Below are 13,754 nucleotides of genomic sequence, written 5' to 3'. Positions count from 1 at the left end.
TTGATAGCCTCTTCCCAGATTAGACCTTGCCACTCATCTTGCTTGCTATTTCTATTCCTCTTTACTACCATCCATTTTCATATTCCTTCCACAAAGTCACGTATTTCATTTTAACAGCTTTTCAAAAATGATTTCTCTCTTTCAGCTTCTGATTATTTTCTGCTATTTTGTGCATCTGCTTCACATCATCTCTTCAAACCTCTCACGGTTCCGAGCTTAGTGAGATTTGGATATTTTTTCCTCTCTGTTCATTTTTTCTTCCTTCTGTATAATCTTCCCGCTCCTCCAGTTAAATATTCATGAGTATTAGTGTGTGGTCGCCCGGAAACAGACTCTCATTAACGTGTCATGCACATACTAATGAGCTAGCTTAGCAGGACTACAGTGCCGACAGGCAGAGGAGACCATGAATATCTTGCATGCTCCATGATGACGGTTGGTGTGAACTGTGCAGCACTGCAGGAAATTATTATTATTATTTATTTATTATTATTATTATTTTCCCGATGTAGGTGGAATTTCCTAACTCGTTTTTCTTTTGGGATTACACCATTCAATTATAATTTGACTAAAACTTTAATATTGAGGCCTGTATGTTTTACAGTTCACAACAATATGCATGATTAGGTTAGCTAATTTAATGTTAGCACACAACAAAACTACACCAATCTGCTTTGGACTTTAAAATTGCAACAAAAATCACATCGTATATAGTCTATATATTGTAATAAAACAACAGAAGGCCAAATCATTACTTAGTTTATATAAAAAAAATACCTTTTTATTAGACTATATTGTACAAAAAAAGAATTGAAAAAAAGGAAATGGAAGCTTTAGCATAAGTTCTGCCAGGAAGACTCAATTGTTAGCGTCACCTATTACCTTTTCAATCGTCCAATCACGTTCTAATAATAGAAGTATAAAAGAACCTGTGCTTACACTTGTCTGAGTTTGCAGATGCTGAACACGTCACTCGCCACCACCCACCCCTCCACCACCAAGATTGGCTCCTCCCTCAACAATAACAAACATCTTCTCTCCATCTCCCTTACCACCACAGGATGTTCTTCCCCTCCAACCACCCCACCACCACCAGGATGGTCCCTCCTAAAACGTCACGGGGGTCGGCTGCGCCCCTGCCTTCATCTTCAGGCAGGAAATACTGAATCCGTACCCTCGGACAGCTATTTACGAATGGGGCCTACGCCAAATACAAACATACAGCTTGCTGGGTCATAAATAAATGTATGAATTGTTTCAATATCTTCTCCGAGTCTTTCTGGTAGAACTGCATTTTGTAGAAAATGTTTTACAGAAAACATGTACATTTAAATAATGTAAACCTACATTTGCAGTGAAGTTTAATAAAAATGTACAGTTATACATTTTGGTATTTAAAACGTACAATGTATACTACCTGACACACATTTTACGAACAAATACAAAAGTTTTACTTATTTTTTTTTTTAAACATTATTTAAACACTTTCCAGAAAACAGCAATTTGAGTATATTTGACATCAAATTTGTTTTGTACAGTACAATGTATTTTCTCATATAGAGTAGTATCAGTGTAAATGTCCAGGTAACTTAGATATCCAATCAACAGATCTTCTCGATTGTGTAATCTTAAAATTACCAACCTATTAGCAAACGCTTGCATCAAAGCCGCTCACAGTGTAGATGGCACATCCTTATCTATGATTATCAGCTATTATTGTCCATGAATAAACAAAAGGGCTTTACATTAATGAGCTATCAGCTTGTTAACCTTTGCTGGTCTCATTTAGATTTCTGGACTGGGTGTGCATGGCTCACTAACCCAGCATTGTTCAGGATTAATTAGAGGGCGACTGGTAATTCCCCAATGCAAACCAATAGAAGGCTTCAAATTCATAAAAAAACTAAATACAAAAAGTCATTATACATTTCTTAAGCATGTGACATCTGCAGTTGCAGAGAGAGCAATCTATATAGCATAGAAATGTATCTCTGGGGGATTCAATAAGAGCGACCTGGCTCAGAAGAATCACTTGAGTGGTCAGAATCTCCACCGCACAGTTCATTTCCATCTTTATCTCCTTCATTTCATCACTCTTTCCCTTGCCCCCTCTTTTCCTCACTCTCTCTCTCTTTTTCCAGTCTCTCAATCACTCCCTAGTAAAAGGGGCAGAGTTGCCATTTAAGACCAAATAGAGTCCATCAATAAGTTGTCATGGGGGATAGCCTTTGTGATAAGCCATTAGGTTAGGTTTCTACCCCATTTCCATCCATACCATCAGCTGTCCACCCTTTACGGCGGCTCCAAAAGAGTAGCTTAACACCTACACATAGATCTCTATCACTCTTCAGTCACTTTCTAACACCGGTAAAGGAAAAGCTAAGAAGTAACGGAAAATTCTGCCATTATTTACTCATTTTATGTTGTTTATCCTATATCACTTAATTTCTTCTGTGGAACACAATATATATACAGTATATATATATATATATATATATATATATATATATATATATATATATATATATATATATATATATATATATATATATATAAGAATGTTGTTGTCTATACAATGAAATTCAATGGGGTCCAAAAACACATCTGGTTTGGAACAGCAAAGGGTTGGGTAAATTTTGACAGAATGTCTATTTTTTTGTGAATTATTCCTTAAACACACTTTCACCATCTAAGACGGCTCTTTAATTGAAAACAATTTGTTTCCTCCAATAGTTATGTTTTCTTGATTTTGTGAGAACAGGAACGCATTGTACCACCCACATACTGTACCATACACAAACTCTGTACTTTTTCATGGAATATGCTTATGTTAAATGAAGTTTGTAGGATTTCTTAATAAGAAATCCTTATTCTTTTACAGACAAACCAAAGGCAACCACTTATTGTGTTACAATACTTTGAAGGCTAATGCACACTGATCCTTAACATTGAGTATATTGCAGCAAAGTAAATTTCCCACAATTCCAACTTGTGCAATGTTACTCATTTTAGCGATTTTGTGGTAATGTGAGAATATATTGCCGGTGTTTATCTCTCTCCTAATGTGTGCAGAGCCAAAAAATATATAAAAATAAAAACAACCAACTACAACAGACTAGAAATGCTTATCATGAGCTGCTTCTAAAAACAAAGACTTTGTTTATCTCATTCGAACGAGGAGACAAGGCGAGCCAATTTGAGTTTTGCAGGCAGAAAGGTCAGCCCAATACATCAGGGTGATGTCTGGTTGAAAATCGAGGCGCGGAAATATCAGACTTGCCGCTAAAGTGTCAAACATGGCAGCAGGCTGCTGTAAAACAGGACTGTTACTGCACAGCCGCTATCTGTAGAACAGGCATAATGTATTAGTCAGCCACAGACACCAAATGCATATGTAATCACAGCAAAAGAAAAAAGGTAAAGATGCTACTGAGCCATATGTTACTATATCAGTATGAAGTATAATACTCTCACTAAAAATGTCATGCAGATCTTAAGAAAGATTATTGGAAAATAAATCATAAGTCTCTCCTGAGGTTTAGTACATAAGGGAAATCAAATTATGGATTGACAATGACCCCAACAGTGCATAACACAGTAAAGGAAAAAATACAAATAAAAAAAAATGCTAAGAAGAAAAACATTGTACTTGCAACAATCAGTAAGGTTAATTAAAGGAACACAGAAACTCACATTACCAACTGTAAAATGTATATTTGTCGTACAAAAAAAAAAAGCCTTTAGCATGAACAAATTGATCCCAAAAGATTCAATCAGCTAGAATAATGATAAAAACTTGACAAAATCTGAAAGGCAAAATAACCATAATGGAAACATCTGTGATTTACCAAGCCAAACAGCAGTTTTGCAGCTGGTGACATTGGAGGACATAGCAATATTGTTGTCCCCCCTTTGAGGTAAATTTTCCAATTTTGTCTTTCTGCATGGGATAGTTAGTTCACAGACCAAGCTGAATGAAGCCACTTTAATCACACATGTGCTAAACACATTTCTAGTGATCACCTCACAGGAGAAAATGTGACAGCAGGGTCTGGAGATGATTGTCAATCATATTCAAACATGCTGTCTGTCCTTCCAGTAATAAGAAACTGGACATTACCAAGCCACACTCCGCTCGCAGGCTTTCACCATGGCACCACGCCGGGCAGCTATCCAAGCACTGATCAATGACTAAGTATTGCGGGCCCGCAAGCTGCAGGAAAACACAGACTAATTGCGGACTTGGAGGGAAGCCAGGCAAAGAAATTTGCACAGTGATGAGATATCCTCTGCCATAATTCATAAAGTGCTATTGGCGTGGGGAAAAGATATTGACTGGTTTTCAGCGGTAGACATGGATGTGCCGCAGTTTGATCTTGAGTTGGAGATATTTTTCACCCATTTGCTTTTTCAGTCATTAATCAGAACAAATGTTCTACTGATGGTCTCCCCATTATCTGTAATTTAATATAGTCTTTTCTCTCAGTTCCAATAGAAAATGCTATTCAGAGAGAGAAAAAAAAGAGAAGAAAAAAAGAAAAGACAGGGATGAAAAATTCAGTCATAATCTCCACTCTGCAATAGTATAAACGGCTCATGATATAAACAGACTCCATTGCTGATGACAACAACAGGCAAATTTATATTCATCCACAATGAGGGGCAGGATCTCTTGCCGTATGGGAGACTCACAAACCCTGTATTCACTCTCCCAGATTTGAATTAAAAGTACACCAGAAAAATCCGTTGGGACAGCAACAGGAAAACGATATTAACTTACAGCACTGATTCCAGAGCAAAACAAACTTAAATGAGGTGAGAGAAGATGGCAAATATGACTTGAAAGCAAAGGGGGGATGACAAGGAAGTAAGGGATTAAAGAGAGAGACAGCGGAGTGAACGACAGCGAGAGAAATAGAGATAGTGAGGGAGAAAACGAGTGATAGAGACATGGAGAGAGATAAGCAGCAGAGCGAGAAAGATAAGAAGAGAGCGAGAGGAGTGGGTTGATGTGATTTTCTCCACTGAACTTTCTGTTCTGTTTTTCATTCACTCTAATGTAATTGCCCATAAATCATTAATATTATTCCACCGCTGAGCCAGGAGTCGCACATCCCAGAGTGCTTGACGTTCTCCTGATCACAGGCAATAGCCACACATATTTTTCTCTTTCTCGCTCTCACAGGTAAACCTTTAAGACTGTCCTCGGGCGTTCCACCAAACTCAGAGAAAGGACCATTAACTTATCTAATTTAGCAGTCTTGCCCATTTTTCAGATAATCAAGACTTACTGTATTTTTTCTTTGAAAAAAGAAAAAAAAAACTACAAAACAAAATGATCAGTCCATAGCAGCAGAGATTGGATTTCAGAGAGTGGGATTTTAGTATTAGAAAGGCTCAGTTACGAGTATACGTGGCTTAGAGGAATATATAATCAAATTTGAATATGTATATTCTTTCTCCAGTGTCAACGTTGAAAAAAAAAAAAAAAAAAAAGTAAATATAAAAACACGCACTACTGGTCGACTTTTTTATGGTTCTGTAAGATGTCAAAAGCGTACACTTAATCCATACAACAAAAACAGTGCTAACGTGAAATATTATTACTATAAATAATTACTTATTTTGATACATTTTAAAATGCTGTTTATTCGTGAGATGGCAAAGCAGAATTTTCAGCAGCCATTACTCAAGTCTTCATTGTCAAATGATCCTTCAGAAATAATTCTAATTTCTAATACAGTATGTAAAGCAGCTTTGCCAGCTATGGACGAAATAGTGTTTCTTATTGTTTTATTGTTTTTTATCTCAATGAAGAGCCACATCAGCAAAGCTTGGTGTGATTCCAAGGTAGCCTCCATCATTCTTGTTCATTCAATGAAGGCAAAATGAAAATCAAACCTTTCTCTAGAATCTCAGCAGGATGCCTGGCCTCAATGTGTGGTAATGTAGGCATAGTCTAAAGCAGAAGTGCAAAGCGTCTATACATGGACTCAGCAGGCAAACCTGCCTTGGAAAGCTAATTAGGCTTATTTAAAGCATGTTGAGCAGGTAAAGATGTCCCAATAGGCAATGTGCCCCTTAATATTAGGATTGTTGTTTGTCTTTGAAAAGAACTCTAGCTGGGTATGACTCACAGTACTTATATCAAGATATTTGTAAGTTATTGAAGGGCAGGGCTGATGAGTGTTATATTGGCTGTGACCCTTTGCCCTCAGAACATTAGTACACTATATTTCATATGACTTATTGTTATTGTGTCTTTTCTTTTATTCTTAAAATATTTTACATTCATTGGAGACCATGGCGACAAATCACCATGTAAGTGAAAAAATATTTCACAATATTACCGTTTTTACTGTATTTTTTTAATCAAATAAATACAACCTTCTTTTCAAACACATTTAATAACAATGCAATATATGATATTCAAGGGAAAAAACAATGGGAATTATTGGTGGGAAGAACAACAGATAAAAACACGAGCATGACAGTAAATGTACAACCCAGCCCGTCAAAGTGACGGATGATGATTATCTGCAGTGCAACCTCTGGGTTACCCTATATACAATATCCATAGCACTGATTTGTCTATACAATTCAACTCAAAAGGTAAACGCTTCTAGACAGAGCCACTGCTCTGAGACACAGATCTAATAACGTATAAAATTTCAGATAGGCCATGTCTTGACACCATGTGCCGAGAGAGAGAGAGAGTTAGAGCTCTTGTAGACCTCTTGTCTTTCTCAGCAGCACTGAAAAAAAAAACATCCTCTCCATAGATATAGAAGTGCACAGATCAATACAAAGGCTCACAGAAGAAACATTGAACCACTACTGTACACAGTCACATCCCCCTCAAACATACACCCACGATCCCACATTAAGGTTATGTTCTCCCACAGTTTGTCAACTGCACCCTCTCTCATGTGTCATCCTTGCGTGAAGGTTCCCAAGCTCTTTCTGCACGCTACTCCTCTACATCTGCTACTTTTCACCCCTGAGATACTGCTAAACCAACATGAATAATGGTCTTTCCACTTGCTGCTGCTTAAAGTCCATATAGTGAGTATAGAGTGAATGTGTGTGGAAATAAAAGAAAGATACTATAACACACACACAAAAAAGAAAATGGTTCTTACCATCCTTACCACAAGCTTTGCTCATGTGAAGTCATTTGGCTATTGCTTGAGCTGAAAAGTCAGTGCAGTGAATGATGGCTGATACTTTGGAGGATGGGAGCCAGCAGCTTATCACAAATAATCAATCCGTTAGTAATTGGACTGATGGCTCAATCGGACGGAAAAGCCTTCATGTAAACACGATAATTGATCCGACTGAGCTTGATCCAAATGAAATTTCGATCGGATTGGAAAGGGGTGGTGCAGACTTTTTCTAATCCGATCGAGATGACATGTCAACACTTGATCGGACTGCAGACTGAGGCTTGAAAGTACTGTGCATGTGCAATGAAGTAGAAATGGCGTAATGATGCATGACGCGTGCAATGAGCCGTTGTTTTTGTAAAATGAAGTGTCATAAATGACTGTCATGTTATTCTAAAGTTCTCCTTCCACTCATCATCAGTGAAGTGGAGCAGAACCACATCCCATCAGTCCTCACTTTATGCTCTCATCCTCCCAGCCTGGAATCCGCAATTTTACTGCTTGATAGATAACGGCAGCATGTCACAAAGCTCCTAATTAGGACCCAAAATATATAAATATAAAGTCTGCTATTTAAAACGAAGAAAAAAAGCAATGGCAGGAGAATAGTATGTGCAAACAGCAGCAAATCCTGTGTAGTCATGCAGTGAGCAAATGTCAAAATATCAAATCCGATACTGAAGCTTGCAACATATAAATGCACACATCCACCCGATCACTTGATTTAGCGTTCCTGTAAATAATACATTCGGTTTCATTAATCAGAATTATTTCAATCTGATTAAAACAAAAAGTGTCCATGTAAACATAGCCACTGTCTCTCATGGAATTCTGTAGACATACGGTGCACTCTTTCTATCTCTCCATCCTTTTTTTTGTTAGATGTCATTCACCAAAAGCTCACTCCTGATTAGAGTGGAAACAGGTTAGTGACTGTTCTCACAGGTTGACAGATTTGCCTTGAGTGGCAGGGAGACACTGCAGAGTCATTTACTCTGTTTGTGAGATGTAAGTCGGGTGAATGGTCACAGACAAATGAGATGAGATTTATGTGGAGGAATATATGGATCGGGGTCAAAGGAAAGGTGATGGGTAGATTGTCAAATCTACTCAAAGGAGGCAGGGCTTTTTCTGAGAAGCAGCTAAACAATATATTATTTAAGTTATTGTCCCTGTGGATAATTTATGAGCAGCATTTAGGTTATATGTAAATATGTAATAGCATAGCATAGCATAACCTTTATTGTCATTGCACTGTGGAGGTACAACTGAAATTAGGATGCCCCCCCCCCCCCCCCCCCCAACAAGAAAACAAGAAATAACCTACATCAGGACAATATATATATTTTCTTGAATGGTCAAGACTCTTCAGCACAACCACAATAATAATAATAATACTAGAAGGTACATTTCCTGAAGAAAATGTGAGTGGTGCTTGCAGTGGCAAAACTCGCCCCTCTGTTGCTAGGGTGTTGCAATGAGGTTGCTATTGTGGTTACTAGGGTACCCTGGGTGGTTGCTAGGGTCCACATGATGGTTGCTAAGGTACCAAGGGTGGTTGCTAGGGTCCCCGTAATGGTTGCTAGGGCCATTGCTAAGGTACACAGGGTGGTTGCTAGGGTAAACGGGTAGGTTGCTAGGGTGTTGCTATGTGGTTGCTAGGGTACTCTGGGTGGTTGCTAGGGCGGTTGCTAGGGTCCCCATGATGGTTGCTAGGGTCGTTGCTAGGTTACCCAGGGTGGTTGCTAGGGTAATCGGGGTGGTTGCTAGGGTGTTGTAATGTGGTTGCTAGGGTACCCGGGGTGGTTGCTACGGCAGTTGCTAGGGTCCCCATGATGGTTGCTAGGGCCGTTGCTAGGGTACTCAGGGTGGTTGCTAGGGTAATCGGGGTGGTTGCTAGGGTGTTGGTATGTGGTTGCTAGGGTACCCGGGGTGGTTGCTAGGGCGGTTGCTAGGGTCCCCATGATGGTTGCTAGGGCCGTTGCTAAGGTACCCAGGGTGGTTGCTAGGGTAATTGGGGCGGTTGCTAGGGTGTTGCTATGTGGTTGCTAGGGTACCAAGGGTGGTTGCCAGGGCGGTTGCTATGGTAACCTGGGTGGTTGCTAGGCAGTTGCTACGGTACTTGGAGTGGTTGCTAAGGTGTTGCTAGGCGGTTGCTAGGGTGTTTTGGCTTGTTGCTAGGCAGTTGCTATGGTCTCCTGGGTGGTTGCTATGATGTTACTAGGTGGTTGGTACTTGTCACAGATGGTCACTATGTAGTTATTATAGAGTTCTTAGCCCATTTGAGCACTTAGCTAATCACTATTAGCATGTAGCTAATCACTGCTAGCATGACTAGCATGTTGGAAGTCCAGTGTGCTAGCATGAGTCAAAAAATCCAACCGCCATGTCTGTACGATGTTCTGATGCAGAGATATAGGTCGTGCAAAACGGTTGCTAGGGTAATCCGTTTGGTTGCTATGGAATGGCTTGGCAGCTGCCAATGATGATACTCCAAAGGCTGCTCGCCAATTTAAACCAACCCCCATGTCTGTACAATGTTCTGATGCAGAGATATTGGTATTGAAAAATGGTTGCTAGGGTACTCTGGTTGGTTGCTAGGGAGTGGCCTTGCAGCTGCCAATGATGATACTTCAAAGTCTGCTTGACAATATAAACCAACCCCCATGCTTCTATGTCTTTCAGATGTTAAGATATCTATCTTTGGATTTAGGTTGCTAGGTAGCTCTTAATGGTTGCTAGGGCGTGGCTAGGAAGTCTTGAAGGTGATACGTGATTGGCCGTTTGCTGCTCGAGTCAAAGGAGCCCACCCTCATATTTCTATGACACTTCTATCCAAAGTTATTCATTTGATCTTTTTCAATGGAAGTCTATGGGGCTTGTTGCTATGGTGCTCTATATGGTTGCTAGGGCGTGGCTTGATAGCTTCATAATGATCCTGAGAGTCTGATTGGTTGCTTGATTCAAATGAGCCCACCCCCTTGTCTCTATGACACTGTGATGCCGAGTTATGTTCAATACAATATCCCTATGTAATTTCCCATTGTAGGAAAAACACAGTGTTTCATGGGCGATCCCGCACCATTGTATGTCTATGGGGCAACTTTGGGGGTCTCTAGCGCCCCAGGGGTACAACTTGTACCCCTCTGCGAGGTATGTTCTCGCACAGCCTTATAGCCTCTCCAAATGTGGTGATTCACATGTTTCTGCGAAATTCTCTCTCAGAGCTATGCTCCGTTAAATTTTTTTGTAATGCATTTCCTATGGGACGTTTTTCGGCCGATTTTTCGCCCGCTGTACGAACATCGTACGCCCGATCGCTTATAAAAGTCATAGCACACCTCTCCTCAATAGGCCGCACGATTTGACGCCTGTTTCGTTGGTCTGTGACAAAAACTGCGGGACGAGTTACGCGCCGAAGTTTTGTACGGAAGAAGTAAGAAGAATAACTAGAAGGTACATTTCCTGAAGAAAATGTGAGTGGTGCTTGCAGTGGCAAAACTCTACGCCCTGTAGCCACCCATGATGCCTGTGTGATGTTTTGAAGCAGAGATAGAAGGATTTATATTGCTACATGGTTGCTAGGGTGCTCTATATGGTCGCTATGGTGTGACTATATAGTTTATGGGGTGATATTTAAAGATTATTTACCAGCCTGAATGCAAAAAGCCCAAGCCAGTGTTTCTATATAGTTATTTTTGCTGAGATATAGCTTTTAAATGTAGTTAAACAGTTGCTAGGGGGCTAAAATTGGTTGCTAGGGCATGGATATGAAGTTGTTATGTCACTACTTATGGACTGCTTGATAGGCCGAGTCAAAAGAGCCCTCTCCCAAGCCTCTATGACTTTCTGATCCAAAGATATGATGTCAGATAGTTTTTCCAATGTTAAGTCAATGGGATATTTTCGCACATTTTCTTCGCCCGCTGTACGATTATCGTAAGTCCGATTGCTTAGAAAAGTCATAGCACACCTCTCCTCAATATCCCGCACGATTTGACACCTCATTCATGGGTCTGTGACAAAAAATGCGGGAGGAGTAGCGTGCCAAAGTTTTGTCAAGGCGAATAGTAATAGTAACACTAGAAGGTACATTTCCTGAAGAAAATGTGAGTGGTGCTTGCAGTGGCAAAACTCGGCGCCCTGTTGCTAGGTTGTTGCAATGAGGTTGCTATGGTGGTTGCTAAGGTACCCTGGGTGGTTGCTAAGGCGGTTGCTAGGGTCACCATGATGGTTGCTAAGGTACCCAGGGTGGTTGCTAGGGCCGTTGCTAGGGTACTCAGGGTGGTTGCTAGGGTAATCAGGGTGGTTGCTAGGGTGTTGCTATGTGGTTGCTAGGGTACCCGGGGTGGTTGCTAGGGCGGTTGCTATGTGGTTGCTAGGGTACCCGGGGTGGTTGCTAAGGCGGTTGCTAGGGTCCCCATGATGGTTGCTAGGGCCGTTGCTAAGGTACCCAGGGTGGTTGCTAGGGTGTTGCTATGTGGTTGCTAGGGTACCCGGGGTGGTTGCTAGGGCGGTTGCTAGGGTCCCCATGATGGTTGCTAGGGCCGTTGCTAAGGTACCCAGGGTGGTTGCTAGGGTAATCGGGGTGGTTGCTAGGGTGTTGCTATGTGGTTGCTAGGGTACCCGGGGTGGTTGCTAGGGCGGTTGCTAGGGTCCCCATGATGGTTGCTAGGGCCGTTGCTAGGGTACTCGGGGTGGTTGCTAGGGTAATTGGGGCGGTTGCTAGGGTGTTGCTAGGCGGTTGCTAGGGTGTTTTGGCTGGTTGCTAGGCAGTTGCTAGGGTACCCTGGATGGTTGCTATGATGTTACTAGGTGGTTGGTAGTTGTCACAGATGGTCACTATGTAGTTATTATAGAGTTCTTAGCCCATTTGAGCACTTAGCTAATCACTATTAGCATGTAGCTAATCACTGCTAGCATGACTAGCATGTTGGAAGTCCAGTGTGCTAGCATGAGCCAAAAAATCCAACCGCCATGTCTGTACGATGTTCTGATGCCGAGATATAGGTCGTGCAAAACGGTTGCTAGGGTACTCCGTTTGGTTGCTATGGAGTGGCTTGGCAGCTGCCAATGGTGATACTCCAAAGGCTGCTGGCCAATATAAACCAACCCCCATGCCTCTACGATGTTCTGATGAAGAGATATAGATCTTGCAAAACGGTTGCTAGGGTACTGTGTTTGGTTGCTAGGGAGTGGCCTGGCAGCTTCCAATGATGATACTTCAAAGTCTGCTTGACAATATAAACCAACCCCCATGCTTCTATGTCTTTCAGATGTTAAGATATCTCTCTATACTGTGGGTTGCTAGGTAGCTCTTAATGGTTGCTAGGGCGTGGCTAGGTTGTCTTGAAGGAGATACATGATTGGCCGTTTGCTGCCCGAGTCAAACGAGCCCACCCTCATGTTTCTATGACACTTCTATCCAAAGTTATTCATTTGATCTTTTTCAATGGAAGTCTATGGGGCTTGTTGCTATGGCGCTCTATATGGTTGCTAGGGCGTGGCTTGATAGATTCACAGTGATCCTGAGAGGCTGATTGGTTGCCTGATTCAAATGAGCCCACCCCCTTGTCTCTATGACACTGTGATCCAGAGTTATGTTCAATACAAAATCCCTATGTAATTTCCCATAGTTGGAGAAGCCCTCCCTATACTTTGTATTGGGGGCAAATTTGGGGGGCTCTTGCGCCCCAGGGGTACAACTTATACCCCACTGCGGGGTATGTTCTCGCACAGCCTGATAGCCTCTCCAAATGTGGTGATTTACGTTTTTCTACGAAATTCCCTCTCTGTGCTATAATCCGTCAAAGTTTTCAGTAATGCATTTCCTATGGGACGTTTTTCGGCCATTTTTTCGCCCGCTGTACGAACATCGTACGCCCGATCGCTTATAAAAGTCATAGCACACCTCTCCTCAATAGGCCGCACGATTTGACGCCTTTTTCGTTGGTCTGTGACAAAAACTGCGGGACGAGTTACGCGCCGAAGTTTTGTACGGAAGAAGTAAGAAGAATAATAATAATAAGTATGTGAGATAATAATAGTGATGCTTTGCCTCCGGCAAGCACCACTAACTAGAAGGTACATTTCCTGAAGAAAATGTGAGTGGTGCTTGCAGTGGCAAAACTCGGCTCCCTGTAGCCACCCATGATGCCTGTGTGTTGTTGTGGAGCTGTGATATAAGTTCTTTATATTGATATATGGTTGCTAGGGTGCTCTATATGGTTGCTATGGTGTGGCTATATAGTTTATTGGGTGATATTTAAAGACTATTGGCCAGCCTGAATCCAAAAAGCCATAGGCAGTGTTTCTATATAGTTATTTTGCTGACAAATAGCTTTTATATGTTGTTTAATAGTTGCTAGGGTGCTATAAGAGGTTGCTAGGGCGTGGCTATGAAGTTGTTATGTCACTACTTATGAACTGCTTGATAGGCCGAGTCAAAAGAGCCCTCTGCCAAGCCTCTATGACTTTGTGATCCAAAGACATGATGTCAGATAGTTTTTCCAATGTTAAGTCAATGGGAAATTTTCACACATTTTCTTCGCCCGCTGTACGATTATCGTAAGTCCGAATGCTTAGAAA

At 41.2% G+C, this 13,754-nt stretch overlaps 1 protein-coding gene across 1 annotated transcript in view; it reads right to left on the bottom strand.

Moving 5' to 3' along the window:
• LOC127969979 (pro-neuregulin-3, membrane-bound isoform) overlaps positions 1-13,754 on the bottom strand; it is a 334,295-nt gene that overhangs the window by 172,308 nt on the left and 148,233 nt on the right. The gene's annotated exons all lie outside the window — the stretch shown is intronic.

The sequence above is a fragment of the Carassius gibelio genome, chromosome B13 (assembly GCF_023724105.1).
Source record: "Carassius gibelio isolate Cgi1373 ecotype wild population from Czech Republic chromosome B13, carGib1.2-hapl.c, whole genome shotgun sequence".
NCBI classification, from domain to species: domain Eukaryota; kingdom Metazoa; phylum Chordata; class Actinopteri; order Cypriniformes; family Cyprinidae; genus Carassius; species Carassius gibelio.
This window is presented reverse-complemented; position numbering and strand designations above follow the sequence as displayed.